The 16,343-nt window shown below is 43.6% G+C and overlaps 1 protein-coding gene across 5 annotated transcripts in view; it reads left to right on the plus strand.

The window, feature by feature from the left end:
• Nucleotides 1-265: 265 nt before the first annotated feature.
• The window catches only part of Zfh2 (Zn finger homeodomain 2), a 168,989-nt gene continuing 152,911 nt past the window's right edge, over nt 266-16,343 (plus strand). For 3 of the 5 annotated variants that reach the window (XM_076435574.1, XM_076435575.1, XM_076435577.1), the window contains exon 1: nt 275-15,248. The gene's annotated coding sequence lies outside the window, so the exon portion shown is untranslated. Of the gene's footprint in view, nt 15,249-16,343 lie in introns of all 5 variants that reach the window. The other 2 variants (XM_076435572.1, XM_076435573.1) reach the window with 1 other exon arrangement.

A 16,343-nucleotide genomic window follows, 5' to 3' on the forward strand; every position in this document is an offset into this window, starting at 1 on the left:
GACACAGATTTTTCCGACACGGTTTTCACCGACAACATTTCATTAATTTTTTATTTATTAATTAATTAATTCAAGAACACTCGGTTTCATATTTCGTTTTTCCACTGATTTTCATTCAATCCACATTAATTAATTAATAAAAAATTAATGAAAGGTTGTCGGTGAAAACCGTGTCGGAGAAATCTGTGTCGGTGATTTCCATGGGACTCAACGTGACACGTCTTCCCGACGTTCGAGCGATCACAAAATTTGGATATATGTATCGTTTTTTCATGAAATGGAACAATATTGGGGGGGGGGGGGAGTGCCCAAAATTTCATGGTCGAAAAAGAAGGTCCACCCTAATATACACTGGTGGCCAACAGTTTGGGACCACTCTATATGTTATTACATTTTACAGCATAAGTACTGGAAAGTGGCTATAGCGGCTCTGTAATGGTTTCCTGGATTTAGAGAGAGGTAATAGGAATTAGTTTAGGGTGTGCCTCAGTAATAGAACAAAGTAATTTTTTATGAAAACTCTTCATCATATAATAATATAATTCCGCGTGACATCTCTCTTATGCGGTGTTATTTTAAAGAAAACATTTGAATCAATTCATATAAATATATGCAACACGAAAAGTGATATGTAAATTTATAAAAATTTGGAATTTATTATCCACGATTTTTATTATTTTTTATGAACGCATTTTTATAGTTTCTGAATTACTATTTATCTCTTTTCACCGAATGAAAATTGTATTTTATATATTTTATTCGAACCAATTCGTTTACAGACAGTAAAGATTCATGCATGTCATGAAGGGTTCACTGACACAGAAATGCTGACGTGTGATAACATTTCGAGTGAATACATAGTAAGAAAGTGTTACAAATTAGACCATGCGTAGGTTAATTCCAGAAACTCAGCCGAACTATAGCTTTGTTACAAGTTGAAATGATTCTGACACAATTGTTTTCGCACGAACATCGACGTACTTGCAATGTGCCGTTACAATTTTTCTTCAAGCAGCGTTATACCAAGTACTTTACACAAATCGATATCTTTGTACGTTTTGTACAGATATGGTACAAGTTGTACCTCCTACAACAAATTTAAAGTGAGATTATTGAAAATTGGTTTTTAGAAAACCAAAGTGAAAGTGAAGCTTATCTCAGTTTACCTCTGGTTTTCATTGTCGAAGAAAGAATGGACAAAGTTATTAGGTTGGAGGGGAAGTCCTGTCGTATTTTAAAGAAAACGTTTGAATCGATTTGTAAAAATACACGTTTAATATTATTCAATGATACAATTTCCATTATTAGTAACAACTTTAGTAACAACTGTTTGAAACTACGACAGAACTTTTCCTCCAATCTAATAATTATACTCCCTCTGTCCCATAATAATAGTTTAATATTTAAATGGGAATTATTGGTAAATGTAGCTGTAAGTTATGTTGTAGCGCAAAATTGCGAGGCTTTCAATCAAAATCAATGTTCCATAACATTTGCCATTCGTTTTAACACATCTTTCAATTTTTGGTTAACCTAATTATTACGAATTATAACTATTTATCGCTGATCGAAATCAATTGTTTTATTTCAGTTGAATATCAACCCATTATAAAAGTAAGATGAAAAAAATACAAGTTATGCTGGTAGTAATGAAGAACGATATCTCGAATAATTTTAAGCGAACGTATAGGGAATGCAAAGCTTCGCAGACAAGCGATCTTACCTACAAGTTTAAAATGCAATAACGAAATTATTGGAAAATCCAGAAATTATCTGAACACTCAAACTAAAAAATCAACAGTAATATTTTTAATTTATTGTTTAATGTAATCTAGTTCTTTGACAATAAATGTTGCGTTCTATATTTATTTTCTTCTGCTACTATTATTATGGGACAGAGGGAGTACATCTCTCCATGCCTCATTTTGTGCGATTCCGTCAATCTATCACCAACAGGCAAATCAAATTAGAAGAACAGACGATAAACGAGGAGTAAAAGATAAAGAGGTTCTAACGACCACAGCTGCGACAAAAACTAATGCAGGAAAGGATTAACAGTGGAAGTAAGAAGAGGTGAACGTAGTACATAGAAGGAAATTCTTCAGGAGTGAAAAACGCGAGGCTTCCGAACGATCCGTCGCGTCGTGACACGCTAGGACCAGTGACGTCATCGTCCTTTCGTTTTATCGCGAGTTACGGGCGCGGGCTTGAGGAAGGTCAGGGCTATTCTCTCGACCCCGAAACGATTCTACCGTGCATGTGCCGTGACCACGCATGGCCGTAGCAAGACTTGCTGGCGCCTATGTTGGGGCTGAACACACGCACTCGCTCAGGCACACACATACACACACAAGCTAGCGATCGCGGACATACGTGCACGCGTATGCCGGCCATACGCGCGAGTAATCGCATCGCGTGTGTCCAAACGTGTACACACTCGGTATATGTGCACCTAAGCACATAAGTACAGCCATAACCGCCAGCTTCGTGAATGGAGGAGCAACGGACGATCAATGCTCCCTTACGTTTATCTACCCGCGTTTATGTGCGTTTCACTGGCCGCCGCCGCCGCCGCCGCGCAGTTAGCTCTGCGTTTCTGGACACGTATGGTGTAGTCATTGACGCGAGGGCTAAGTAGACATTTAGTCTAGTTTCAGATGCGTGATGGAGTTCCTGAAGCACATTAACGTTTCATGTCTACATTCGCGACGAAGGACCGTAAACCTTCATCGTATAATTATGGAGATCTTGTTTATGGCTTCGTAGGGGACTAGCCCTGTTAGGCACTTTTCAGGAACTTATTAGCAGCATTGTATATCGAGAGACACGTGAAATGTTTCTGGCTCAGATCAGTCTGTTGCAAGATTGATGATATAGAGTTTCGACGCTGAGGAATTCCATGGTCCTGCTGATTAGACATCCGGAAGCGGCTATGGGGGGTCTAGACTATGCGGACGCTGTAAAAGATGACATAGCGGTGATGATAAATGATTAGATCGTTTTCCAGGAAGTCTTGTAATGGGGGAAATAAAATCTACATAAACAGCGTTAAATTAATTGCCCAGGATTCATCAGGGATTTCGTGAAGATCTTGTGGAAACGATAAGAACATTTTAGATATGAAAATAAATGATAAAAAGTGGATCACAATATGAACACATATTATTGTGGGATCAGTGAACTATGAACTAATGCAAATGTCCTTTTACAGGAATACCAATCCCTCGAGAAACATTTAATATACGTAATCAGTGATTATCCAGTTCAACCCTTTAGAAATAATTTATCTTAATACTGTGTACGCTTTTATCGAGCAGCTGATGGACTTGATCATACCAACGATTTACTGTTAAACTATTCAGGGAAGGACACGTATCGATGAACAGTAAAATATGATGGCCTCCTGTCCGGTGGTGGAAAAAGGCTCAGGACTGTCAGGGCACAAGCGATTTTATTCATAAAATAGTAATGCACCCAGCCGGTGAATTTGTAATCCTCCTCTCGGAAAGTAAAAATCTCCCCCTTGTGTTTCCGCTTATTTTTTCATCACGCATAGTATGTTCTGTGGTCACGACGCGCGAGCAACACAGAAGGGCAAATAGCAAATGGTTCGCAAAGTATGTGGTGCGCTTGAAATATACGTGTCCGAGTTGTTATTCGTGTCCGTGAATTACCTTCGGACATCTTGGGCCGATAGGTCGAATTTGCACGTCATCGTGAAAGTGGAAATGCAAAATCCGCTGTATTTTATATCGAAAATTAAACATTTATTTCGAACTAAAAAAATTCCTTTCTACACCATTTTGTCCATTTTATGGATACGAAATTGATTAGTGGTGACTCTGGGGCAAAGAAAGAAATTTAAACTCTTCTTACAATATTTAGCGTGTTTCGTACCTTCAAATCTCATTTTTGTCGCATCAGCGTTCATTTTCGTTTAATATTTTTTCACACGTTACGGCGAACACATACACGCGTGTAACCATGCACTATTATAGTTTATGTGCCCGATCCGTAAACAGGATTACCGCGCGCTGTAAATACACATACGCTCTTATAAACTATTATTATCTTACGCTCCAAGCACGTTACGGCATTATATCGTTATACACCTGATTGGACTTTTACCTCACCTTTACCACGAGCGGTACGAAACACCGACAAAACTCGTACGGTGTCTATTACTTTCGCTATCAAAACGTATGTGTTCCCCATAAAATTGTTTGTCAAAATACACCGGATATTCGCCGTCGACACAATATCGTTTTCTAAACACGCGTGTCCCGATTTTACCGTTTTATAGAATTTTATTTTCAGTAATTGTGTAAGATGATGTAAATAGATGTACTGTACGAATGATATTTGATATCGGGAAACTAATCGTTCAATTATCCAGAAACTCGGTTCGCCTAACGTTTTCGTCTCCCAATCAATTTGACTGCACGGGGCCCGGCGGTACAGGCTTGTAAACGCTTAGGTTGAATTATCGACCAGACATTTTCCCGGGTGGTGGTAATTAATAATCCTACGAGAGGACCGAAACAAGCGTGTAGACTCGTCCGAAGCGTATTAAGTTTAGGACAATTCTCGCTACCTTCTCTCTTCAATTAGCTAAAAAGCGAAGAAGCGCTGTTAGCGCGTGTTTCATCCTAAGGTTGCTGGTCAGTTCGGGACGAAGGGTCGGTCCCAGCCGGTGCGGGACTGATCTATGTTAATTGCGGGTACAACACTGTAAACAAAGGTAATAAATAACTGGAAGGAACGAGATGCTGCGGCGAGGCCTGGCCGAGCAGGTACTTGCCTACCTAACTGCCACGGCAGTTACAAGAGAATTAGGATTACACGCCTGCAAATAATAATGCTGTATACAGTGTTTCCCTGCGCGTGACACGGGCACACCATCCGTAGACAGACAATGGTCAGCCGGTGGCGGGTGGTGTATTGTCCTGCCAGTTTCACCGAGAGTTTTAGGGTGTTCATGGTCATCTCCGAAAAAGCAGGTGTTGTGCGTTCATCGAATATCCCATTGGGGGTCGCCGGACAACGAGGACCCTTCCAGCTCTCTCTCCCCCGGTCAGCTCAGTCTACACTTTGTCCACGCTTCTTTCTGCTTTCCTAACGCCTGGCGACACTTGACGATACGCATCATAGTTGGCAAGTTGCTGGAACCTGCCCCTGCGACCTTGATCCTGGAATTCATTGGCACCGTGATTCGCGACGATCGTTATTGATACGCCATTGGCCAACTGGACTTTAGGTCCCTCTGGAACTCTGTTCTATTAACACGTTATGCTACGTTACATTAACCCTTTACACTCCGAATTATTTTTAAATTTTCTTGCCAACAACTCCCAACTGTTTGCAGTAATCAGAAAATTACGAGCACGACTCGACGTAGATGTTGCTGTAATAAATTATGTTGGGATGGGCGAGTACCTGAAATTTTCGGGGCAGGTTGGGAACTCAAAAATTTATATTGTTCTAAAATTTTCGGGTACCACCCACCCCTACCACTTTTTATTACAGAAACGCCTAAGAGTCGGTTCGGTCCTCCGAACAATATAAATTTTCGGGTTACCGACCCGATTACAACTTCAGGTGCCCGAAATTTACGGGTACTACCGATCGGGTACCGTCGAAAATGGAGTGCGAGGGGTTAATTACAACCTCGCCGTTCTTAACCCCTTACCCTACGATTTATTTTACGGTTTCAGTGATTGGAACTTTTATTGTAGTTCGCAATTTTCTAAAAAAGGAGAAAGTTAATCACAGATAATTGCATAATGGAAAAAATCTTCAGACTCAGTCTATAATATCAACAGTAATTAAAAATGATTAATTAAAATCGCTTTCTGTTAACATCTATTTAAAAATGGTCTCCTACCGGTACACTCACTATGTGCCTACTATTTTTGAAAGAAGTGTGTCATTACTAGACTATGAATTTGATGCATTAATGACAAAAATGGGTACGTACGATTTAAAACAATGGACATATTAAAAAGTATTAAGGCCACCAGTGTATTAGTTTCACCTTAATAAGATCATTAGAAGAAGAAAGAAATTGTTAGTTGGCTCCTGTGTCTTGCAATCGATACAAACATTTTTTTATTTTGCATAAAGATCCGCAGTGTAGTCATTACACGCTGATTTATTGAATGCGAACGACGATGAACGTCGCGCGGAGTAAGCCGTGAGAAAAAACGCGCGCACGTCAATGAACAGTTAGGACTAATTGGTGGCGAGGATGAGGAACGAGATAGAGGACGAGGAGAGGGCAAAAGATCTAAACGGAGTAGAGAGGAGAGGAGGAATGACGGCGCGGTGGAATGTGCGGCCGACAGGATGCGCGAATGTTGTTTAAAGTCTAGACACAATGTAGGACCCCCGAATTAGTGGGCTCGCTGCGCCGCGGTGCTTCTACGGTAATTAACAAAATTAGCCGCAATTAGAGAGTGCTCGGTGGACCGGCGCGGAGCGCGCGGCGTGTCCCTTTTTCCTTTCTCTCCTTGTCGGTCGGCGAACGGTCAGACGATTGGAGCCAACGACGACGGTGGGACGGGAGACGCCCTCGAGTGGCGCGTTTACGCCAAGCCTTAATGACTAACCACATCGGTCGAAAAAGTATCTAAGCACGAAACTATGGGGAATCGGGGAATGATCGGGCTGTGATTACCATCTCCTCGAGGGAACGGCGAGGAGAGAGAGACCAAGGGGGCGGGAGGGGTGAGCAAGGGGGAAAAACGAGCGCCATTTTACTCGGGCCGATTCAACGTCCGGGAACCGTTGTATATACGACTGACTGATTGGATTGTCTAGTTACCGGATTTGATGAGATCATTCTTGCGGCGTGATCAGCCTCGTAAACGTCATCGCGCGGCAAACAGTAATATATTTCGGCGGCGTGGGGATACGCCGCGTAATTGTGAGAAATGTACTGATAAAATACGATGTGTAATTCCGTTTATACGACTGCGCGTCTCGCGGCCAGCCAGCGTGCACGTCAATTCGAGTTTTCGACCCCGGGTACGTGATAAATTTTCTGGACAACTTTACCGGCACCCGGACACTGGAAATGGTCAGCCCCCGAGTCGTAACACAATTCTAATGAGTCGATGCCTGGAAATGGTCGTTACGATTACTGTAAATTTCATGGCGCCGATTTTTTCCTGCCGCCTCTACCGGGATTCTGATTTGACAGCACCTGAATGCGCCTGCTCGTCTCGAATTTTATGGCAAATATTAATCGCTGCCGGATTTGTTAGCTGCTCGTTATGATTTAATTGAACAGCATTCTCTTTGAAATCTTTGGCCGAAAAGAATTTCGCTGTAAAAACAAATTCTGAAAAGTTATAAAAAAAGTAAGAAAAGATTGTTAATAGGCAATGCTATTACAAAAATTATGCAGCTAAGAAAGCTTAGAATTAGAAGTTTATATCGTACACGAAACGCGGTCGACTCACCCGCAGGGCTATACCCAGAATTACTATAATTCGATTCTACATCTCGAACAATAGACCTTCCTTCGATAAACGCCGAATGGAAAGCCGGCTGCCAATGGTCCACGGAGAAAGTGTGAAAACCGAGTTATAGCCTCGAGTTATGCGAGCCGAACCGTGGAGTTTTAGTCTGAAATAAATGCGTCGGTTTCTTTTAATTCCTGTTGGAATTCTTCGGGGAAGTATTATTTCCACTAGGCGAATAGAAGAAATGTAAAACGAACGTCCGGGGATTGTGTTTTCGACGTAGCATTCATCTTATTCCTTGTTCGCATGACTGACATCCAGATTTACTCGGACATAAAATTGAAAATTTATACAAATATCGACATTCTACCGTAATAATAACATCATTATTGAACTTCGTATGCAAAATAAAAATCTCCTGCATCAAGTCTAAAAAACAGAATTATTTTTTTTCTTAATAATTAGAAGTTCACTCATTATACTTCGTATTTGTGCCCATAATTCTGAAAGTGGTCCAAGTCAAAATTTAAAAAAAAATGAGTTTATCAGTTATTTCACATTAAATTATTTTAAACTAAGTTAATTCAATATAATTCTTACGATATTGTTAAAAATGAACAGTAAGATAATGCTTGTTATTTCAACATTATATGTGCCCATAATTAGGTATATATTTAAAGGAAAAGGATATTAACACTAAATGAATTCCATATAATTATACGATAACGATAATTGAAATAAGTTCTGTATAATTATTCTAACTGTGTGATTTGTTGTTGTTTCTCTGTATTGTGCGAAAAATAAACCCAAAAGGCGCAGTCTCGTGTGAAAGACTTGTTTCAAAACTGAGAGATCTCGAGGCAACTGGTGGCCACCTTTCTTGCGGCGGTTTTCACAGTACCAGCAAGGACAGCAACGCTAACAGGTAGTGGAAAACGGGATGTTTCCGCAGAAAGAATGAAAGGCTTAGAGGGATGGGTGTCCGTGGAACGAAAAAATACTGGTTCTCCCATCGACAAAGGCCGGCAAAATCCTTCAGCGTTTGCGGGGCGCGCAGCCATGAGGACGTAAGAACAATATTTTACTTTGAATACCGATGGCCAGCACCTGCTGGTGTCGAACAATTCTACCACCAGGTCCAGCTACCTGATGTACAACGACCGACTCTGCCAAAAATCCTCCTCTCTCGCTCCCCGTTTCTCTCTCCCTCTGTATCTCGCTTTCGTTTCCTGTTGCTCTTCGGGGCCCTGTCGTTGAAAAAAAAAGATCAGGATCATCTTCATAACTGTGAACCGGAGGAGCCGGGAAACTGCGGACAATGAAGCTTCAAGCTGCGTGATCCTCTCGCACACGAAGTCGATTTACTATTGGACAATCATTGTTTAGCCTGCTCTTCGCTTCCAGGAAAGGTTCTTAGAGCTCGAAACTTTCTGTTTATAAAAATTTACAGAAACCTCTTCTCCTGCTAGTACCTTCAATACTGACCTTCGACATGTTCACAGTCCACGCGATCCGAAACTGGAAACTAGAATCTGTTGGAAGTGAGCTTTAATTGTTCGGTTGAAACAGTATGCAAATGAATCGAAAGCTGGACCAGCGTCCACTGGGCGAGAAGACAGTTGAAATTCAAACTCTCTGTGAGAAGCTGTTCGCGGGACGAGTGTCCGCAGACGGTGCGCGCGCTTTATTTATCGTGGCCCGGCGACAAAAACGGTCGCGGACCACCGAAATCACGACCAGTTAGTCGAGATTTATGATTTCCAACAATAGCCGTCGCAACAATCTGATCCGTTGGTAAACCGGCCAACACGGAGGAATCGGTAAGAAGGTCGACAGCTCGTATTCGTCGAGTAAGAAGGGTGAAATGAACGGCGCCCGGCAGTCTGGTCAGTCCGGTTTCCTTCCGGTTCAAAAGTTGCGCAGCCGAGTGGCCGTGTGGTGCGTGTTCCTCGTCTCTCTCTCCGTGGACTTTTCTTCTCCGCCTCATTTTCTCTCTTACTCCTTTCTCTCTTATCCTGCCCTCTCTCCCCCTTCGCTCGCCCCTCTAACCCCCCTCCCTGCTCGAAGCCACCGGTGTCCGAATCCTCTCCGATACCTTCAGAAACCATTCACCTGGTAACGAGACGCGTTGCGTGCGTCTCACGAGTCGCTTCGGGGAACGAGCCGACAGAATGTCCTTCGAGAGGGTTGTTTTCCACCCCTGTTGTGTCGGCTACGTGCTCGATGCACACGCAACTAGGACGAGACCCTTCCAGCAGACCGGGCCGACGAATTCTGTGCATGCGCGTGAGACCACGTAATTTTCTGACGGACTACTCGCGCTCTCATAACCGGGGCGAGGGTGAGGTCAGGTTTTGCCCCGACACATCTGTTTCTTGGATGCCTACTTCGAGTTCCGCTACGTTCCTCGCGAAACTCTCTGAATCTTTATTCAAACCGAGCACCTTCTACGACGTTACTTTCTCGATGCTCGTTAAATCGTTAGTTTTGCCCCAATGATCTCCCAACATCGTCTGCCAATAATGAATAATTTACGAACGTAATGAGAGAAGATATTAAATAAGTGCTGAAAATATTAAAAATATTATGCTGTTCAGAAAAGACAGATCGGCACAGCTATTTGAGAAATGAGTTAACCAAAGGAAAGAATGTAAAAGATCTGCAAACTATTTCATTATCGGTTCTATGAAGCTCCGCTTCAGCCAGAGACGATTCCCACTGTCTACGGTGTACGAGATCGTCCGAAATCAAGCGCGAGCTCGTTCCAATGCCGAGAAACCACGTTTTACTGCCCGGCGAAATTTCCATAGGATTTGCCGCGCGCTCTCCCGAGCGTTTGAGGCACAAGCAACGCTTCATCGTGCGTAGCAAGGAAGATCCTGAAATCGTTCGGATAGGCCAGGGAGGTAAAACGATAGTAATTCGATTTTACGGCGGCCAGCTCTGCTAGAGCACGATAGAATCGTTTCGGGTTCCCAAGCGTCGGCGTCGGCGTCGGCTACCGATCCTAGTCTGCGCCTTTTTTTGACGTAACCTTTTCCCACCGTTTGCTGAACGATCGCCGGCTACCGTGTCGTTGTTTAACTCTTTGTAATATTTCTCATAGTTCAGGACACGGTCAGCAGGCTCCTCAGTGCCTCACCGGCAACGAGGAATGCATGGAGCCCGGGCGCATACCGGAGAATCGCGGAACGTTTTGACGACCCCATAAAACCGTACCATCCCGACGAACCATCTCTTTCTCCACGCACGCCCCTACCATTTTCGCCTCTGTTAAAATTCCATTTTTTCCTCGCTCTACTAGGCTCGGCTTCCGATAAGCGATTTCCCTCCACCGGACAGATGAATTTCGACCGGTTCCGGGTCCTAAACGTTACGTTAGACCTGCTATTTTTCTAAACCCTCACCCGTCCCTCGGGTTAATTTGACACAGTTTTCCCGAAATAAGTTGTACCGTTCTGTTAAGTACTTGTAGGTAAACATGTCCGAAACTTCGTGACTTTTATTTTTTTAATGCAAAACATATAACCGTGGAATCTAGATGTAAATGTTAACTCATCAATTTGAATACAAAACCATCGCAAAGTAACTCTGTTTACCTTGTTATTTTATCAATGTTTTATCACTGTGTCAATTTGACATCGAGGGACAGATTCAGTTCGCGAAATGAGAGACGGATGAGGGTTAAAACAAGGTTTATGGACCACTAAAAGTGACTATTCTACATTACTTCACAAAAATAACAAGAATGTCTCTATCGAAATTCTCAGCCATTTTTTAAACAATATACACCCAAAGAAATAAAACTGAATAATTCCTCATGGATGCATCTTTACATTCTCAATCTAATCTAATTCTGGTTAATTGTCCTAGACATCTTTCTGCTAAGTTGCAATAATTGGACATACATATTTTCTAGAAAGGAAACAAACATATTAAAATGCATACTTTATTGTCAGAGGAAATGCAGTTAAGCTGTACCTAATACAAAATTAAAAAATGAAAATTATAATTTTTCTTTCGCCTTCTTCAGAGAACGTGCAGTTTTCAATTACCTTGCAGGATTTATTTGATAAAAAATATCAATACCTTGCACAAATAAATTTTACGCGTTCGTTTGCACGCCTTCGAGCGTCCAATCTTAAATTCTGCAGTTCCTTTTTTTTTAACATTCATTGTGCAGTTTATCTTCGGCAGCACAATTCATCAGAAAACATGAATAGGCTCTGTAGTTCGGGCTCGGCGTTTTCAAAAAGAGACATGCGTCTTCCGCCGAAAGAAAAAGTGATTTTGTGGAACGGAAGGAGAAATCGGTTTAAAGTCAGTTTATGAGTTTCCCTTTACAAGTCGAGACACCTGGCCGAAGGTCATCCCCGGGTCCTGGAATCCTGAAAGTGCAGTAAAACTGACCGAAGACAGAGGAGGGATCCCTTTTTGAACGAATGGTGCCTTCTCCCTTTCGGTCTATCCATTCACAGATTTCCACTCTCCTCCCCCATCCCTCTCTCGCCGCTCGATTCTTGAACAGCCGACTCTACCCTCCTCGATCATGATCGCTGGCTTTTGATCGATCGCCCACAGAAGCCTGACTATTTTGTTAAAATTGTTCAACACCAATTTGATCATTTTAGAACTATTAAAACAAACATTCGAACTGGGAGAATTTACAAGCTAAGAATTAAGTAAAATTCTTCTTTCTTCAATTTTGGTGTCATTTTGTGTAGTATTAATTTTTTAAAGTATAAAATATTAACCCTTAGCAGTCGAGGGGTGACTCTGAGTCACCACTAAAAATTGCTGTGCCATTATTCACAATATTGTTTACATTATTGAATATGTTAGTATCTTGTCAATAAGCTACGGATAACTTACGAAAATTGTCAAAAAATGTTACAATATTGAAATCGATAGGATTTAGTATAGTTTGTATTTATTTCGGATCTACAAAGGCTATTTCCACTAAAAATAGAATTTTTAAAGATTCCACTTTCTTTGAATTTGCTACAAAAATGCGAAATTGTTTACACATTTAAGTATTGTATGAGGTATTATATCAATTTCATATCCAGAAAACGAAGAAAATTGTGTAATTTTCAAATTAAAATAGCTCCGACTGCAATGGATTAATACCCTTTTTTAAATTTTCTTAGAAATTTGCGAAACAGTGAAAACCTGAAAGCAGAAAACCATGTTGCTTGTATTGTTTCTGTAGAAATTCATAAAGAAGATTGATTACTCAGGCGCGAAAATCAGCCAAAACGAGTATCTGCCAGATCATCAAGGCTCCCACAAAAGTGCTGTCTGTAGACACTAGAAGTCGCAGGAATCGCAGCTGCATTTCGAATCGCGATGGCGGTTCCTCTAGGAATGATCGCGGGAAAGACAATGACTGACATTTCGCATGACTCTTTAATCTGTTACCGTACGAGAATCGTGGCAAATAACTGCGTATTGTAGATACAAATCCGTATGCGTCAACGTCTCCGTCTAGTCATCAACTACCATACTACAGTCTATTTGAAAACCCGGTAAGTATCGTTCGGTGGTGGAAACCGAAAACAGGTCCCGAAAAGCACAAGTTCCCAGTTAACCCTTATATAGTCAACCAAAAGATATAGATTATTTCAAACCATTATAAATCATTATAACACTATAAATTAATATGTTAGCGAGTAAATAATGGACATTGACAGAAATTTTGTGTAATATTTTTTAGAGGAACATTAACAAATTGTTGAAAGAAATACAGTAAATGGGTATCCGGGTATCCGGTTGACTGCACAAGGGTTAAAAATTTCCCGTCGATCGGCGCGGCGGCGGCGGCGGCGGCACTAGAAAAATAAAATGGCCCGCGATAGGTGACAGTAAAATGAACGAGATCGCGCGCGCGCACGACCCGGTAACGAGAACGCGACTAGACACCGAAAACGCACTTGTCTCCCCGGTCGAAACTCGACGGAATTGATCTAACTTGAACGGCCGGAGACGCGAGTCACATTTTAACAGGTCCTGAAAAGGAGAATATCATGCACAGGCACACCGATAAACTCTCACAGGGGCGAGCGTCCTCGTCGGGAAGACGACGAAAAAAAAAATGAGAAAGAAGAGAATAAAAGTATACGCAACGAAGACGTCTACCGGCGTCTCCTACCGTCGGAAATCCTGGATCTTCGATCGAGTCAAGCAGACGATACGTCCGGACAGGCGAGCAAAGAGGGAGAGAGCAAGAAAGATAGAGAGAGAGAAAGAGAGTGGAGGCAGAGAGAGCCTACCCTTCGGAGAGGAAAGTTTACCGGAAAAATATCCGGGAAGTTGCAAGGCAGAAGCGGCGACTCGCGCCTGTTCCCCCACCTGATAGCCACGGTGTCTTAGCGGAGTCGTCCTCAGCTTCTGCGCTGTCGCCGAAGCGCTGTCTTTGGCCGGCCGTGTCCACGCGAAATGGTGGGGGCAGTTGGTGGGCTTGGGTAGGAGAAGAGCGCTCCGAGGTCTCCCACCAAGCAGAGACAGCGCAGCATCCAGGGTTCGATAGGGCACGCCCACTCGCATCAATAGGTCACGCCCCTCGGCCCCCACCATCGAGCTCGGCGCAGCTGCACGGAGTCCACGGAGGAGAGGGGTGCGCAAACACCGCTTTGTGTGGAGGTGAGCTGGACTGGAGGGGATCGTGCGGACCGGACGCGGAACGCGCTCGACGGACCCGGTGTCGTGGAGGGGTGGTAGCGGCTGGCCGCGGAGGGGCGGGGAAGCGAGCAGTTCGGCAGCGCGACCCGACGTGGGCACTTCGCTGTCCGGTCTTTGCTTCATTAAAATATTATTCTGTGCGTAGAGAGAGAGAGAGCCGCGGAGCCCGGCGAGCCTTCGCCGCCGTTTTCACGCAACGAGCAACGCACTCTCACCACCCCCTCGTCACGGGTCCTGCATCGTTTGCGTTTACCGAGGGGTTGGACACGCGGACGTGGACGTTGGTTGTTTTTTTCTGCCGGCCGGGCTACAAACCGCCACACACCACTCGCCAAGGATTATCGTCGAATTCGCGCGGCGCGTGTGCGAGCCAGCAACGAAATCGGTGTTACCCTGACAGTGCGCGCAACCCGTAAATCCATACCGTACCGTATCGCTTGGACTCGTTCCGCGGTCTCTAAGCTGGCCTGTGAGTGTCATTTCGTCTAACCCGGAAATCGTGCCGGAACAACGAAACACAAACTACCTGAGCCTGTCTCGTCGGTGACTTGGTGTACCTACCACACACGAATCAGGAAATCGCCGGACCGTAAACACCGGGGGCGTCGAATGATCTACCTTCACCACCGACAGATCCACCTTCACCAGCAAAAGACCCTACCGCACGTTTTTGGACAACGGGACAACGAGTGTCAAAGTGTCGGGACGCGCACAACTCTGAACGGATAGTGAAGCTGGTGGTGGTGCTCCACGAAGTCCTCTTTCTTTGGATTCTCGAGAGGGGTGGTTGTTCCTCTGCAATTCAGCTCGCGGCCGAAGAACCCGAGAACTGTGTGTTGTGCTATCGAAACCTAGAATTCCTATTTTTCACCGCGTTCCTATAATACAAAAAGAAAATTAAAGGTGCTCCACCGATCCAAGTTCCTCGTCCTCGGTCCATAGTGCGAGGAGCCCCGCGGCTAAAAGTGTTGAGACCTTTGATCGCTGGTTGTTCGCTTGGGAAAAGGTAATATAATCGTGTTTGAAGAATACAGTGCTTCAAGAGGTAACAGTGCAACTGCTGGTTATAGAAAACTGGCAGCTCACGGGATATGAACCCAGGTACGTGGTCTAGCGTTTCGCATCAGATAAGTGTCCGACATGACAAGTGAGAGACGGGGGTCAAAGTGGTCTCTAAAATAAGTTCGCCTCGTTCGCACCACGATCCGGTCGAATATTTACGGTTGTGCGGCTCGCCAACCACCGACAGGACCAATGTCCCTTGTGCTGTGACGTATGCTAATGCTGAATCGCGTAGTGGTGTACTAAATCGATGTGGTGCACAAGTTTCCGATCATTGCGCAACGATCATGAAAGTCAACTGTCGCAAAGATCATCGACCAAGCCACGTACGAGCTATTTGTCCCCATAAAATCTCCCATGTTCATAGAACACCTCGGTTCGTCTTCGATTCTTCTGGAACAATCTCTCCACAGCAGCTATTAAACAGATCCTCGTCACGACTTTTATCGAGGGAGATGTCCAGAGAGTTGTCGTAATATTTGTTCGATATGCTCGTGTCTTCATAAACGAAAGTGACAAATATTCAGTGGAAATGAAGTACAGGTGGGAATGAAACCGTGCACAAACTTACAGACATGTGTGGACAAGGCTCATGAATGTCTGAGGATTGTCCACGTACAGTCCGCAGATCTTCTAGACTGTTCGGAGACGGTCCACAGACCAGCCAATGTCCGCAGACAGTGTGCAGCAGTCGTGCAATTAACATGTGATTCGATAAACAAGTTCTGTCATTTATCCAAGATTTACACTGAAACGAGTGTTTGTGGCGAGACATCCCAGCGTTACAGCGAATCTCATAGAAGGAGGAATCGAACTACGAGATGTAGTGTCTTCCCTGTTCAGTTTCGAGTCAGTTTTTATTCGAATAAAACTATTCAAACCACTCCTCCACATTCTTACAAAATTCCTTAGCCCACTGTTTCCAAAAATTGACGTATCCAGAAACGTCCGAGATTCCCTTGTCTTTTCCTTCGCTAATTCAGAAATATACATGCAATAACCATAGCAACAATGACTGGGGACTAAAATATCAGTCTGACTGTGAGCACGCGACATTTGTACGCAACAAACGACGAACAGCCGCATACATTGTACGCGAAGATCGTATACAGACCGCCTGCATACAATGTCTGT

Source organism: Lasioglossum baleicum, chromosome 12, assembly GCF_051020765.1.
Source record: "Lasioglossum baleicum chromosome 12, iyLasBale1, whole genome shotgun sequence".
In the NCBI taxonomy this organism is placed as follows: Eukaryota; Metazoa; Arthropoda; class Insecta; order Hymenoptera; family Halictidae; genus Lasioglossum; species Lasioglossum baleicum.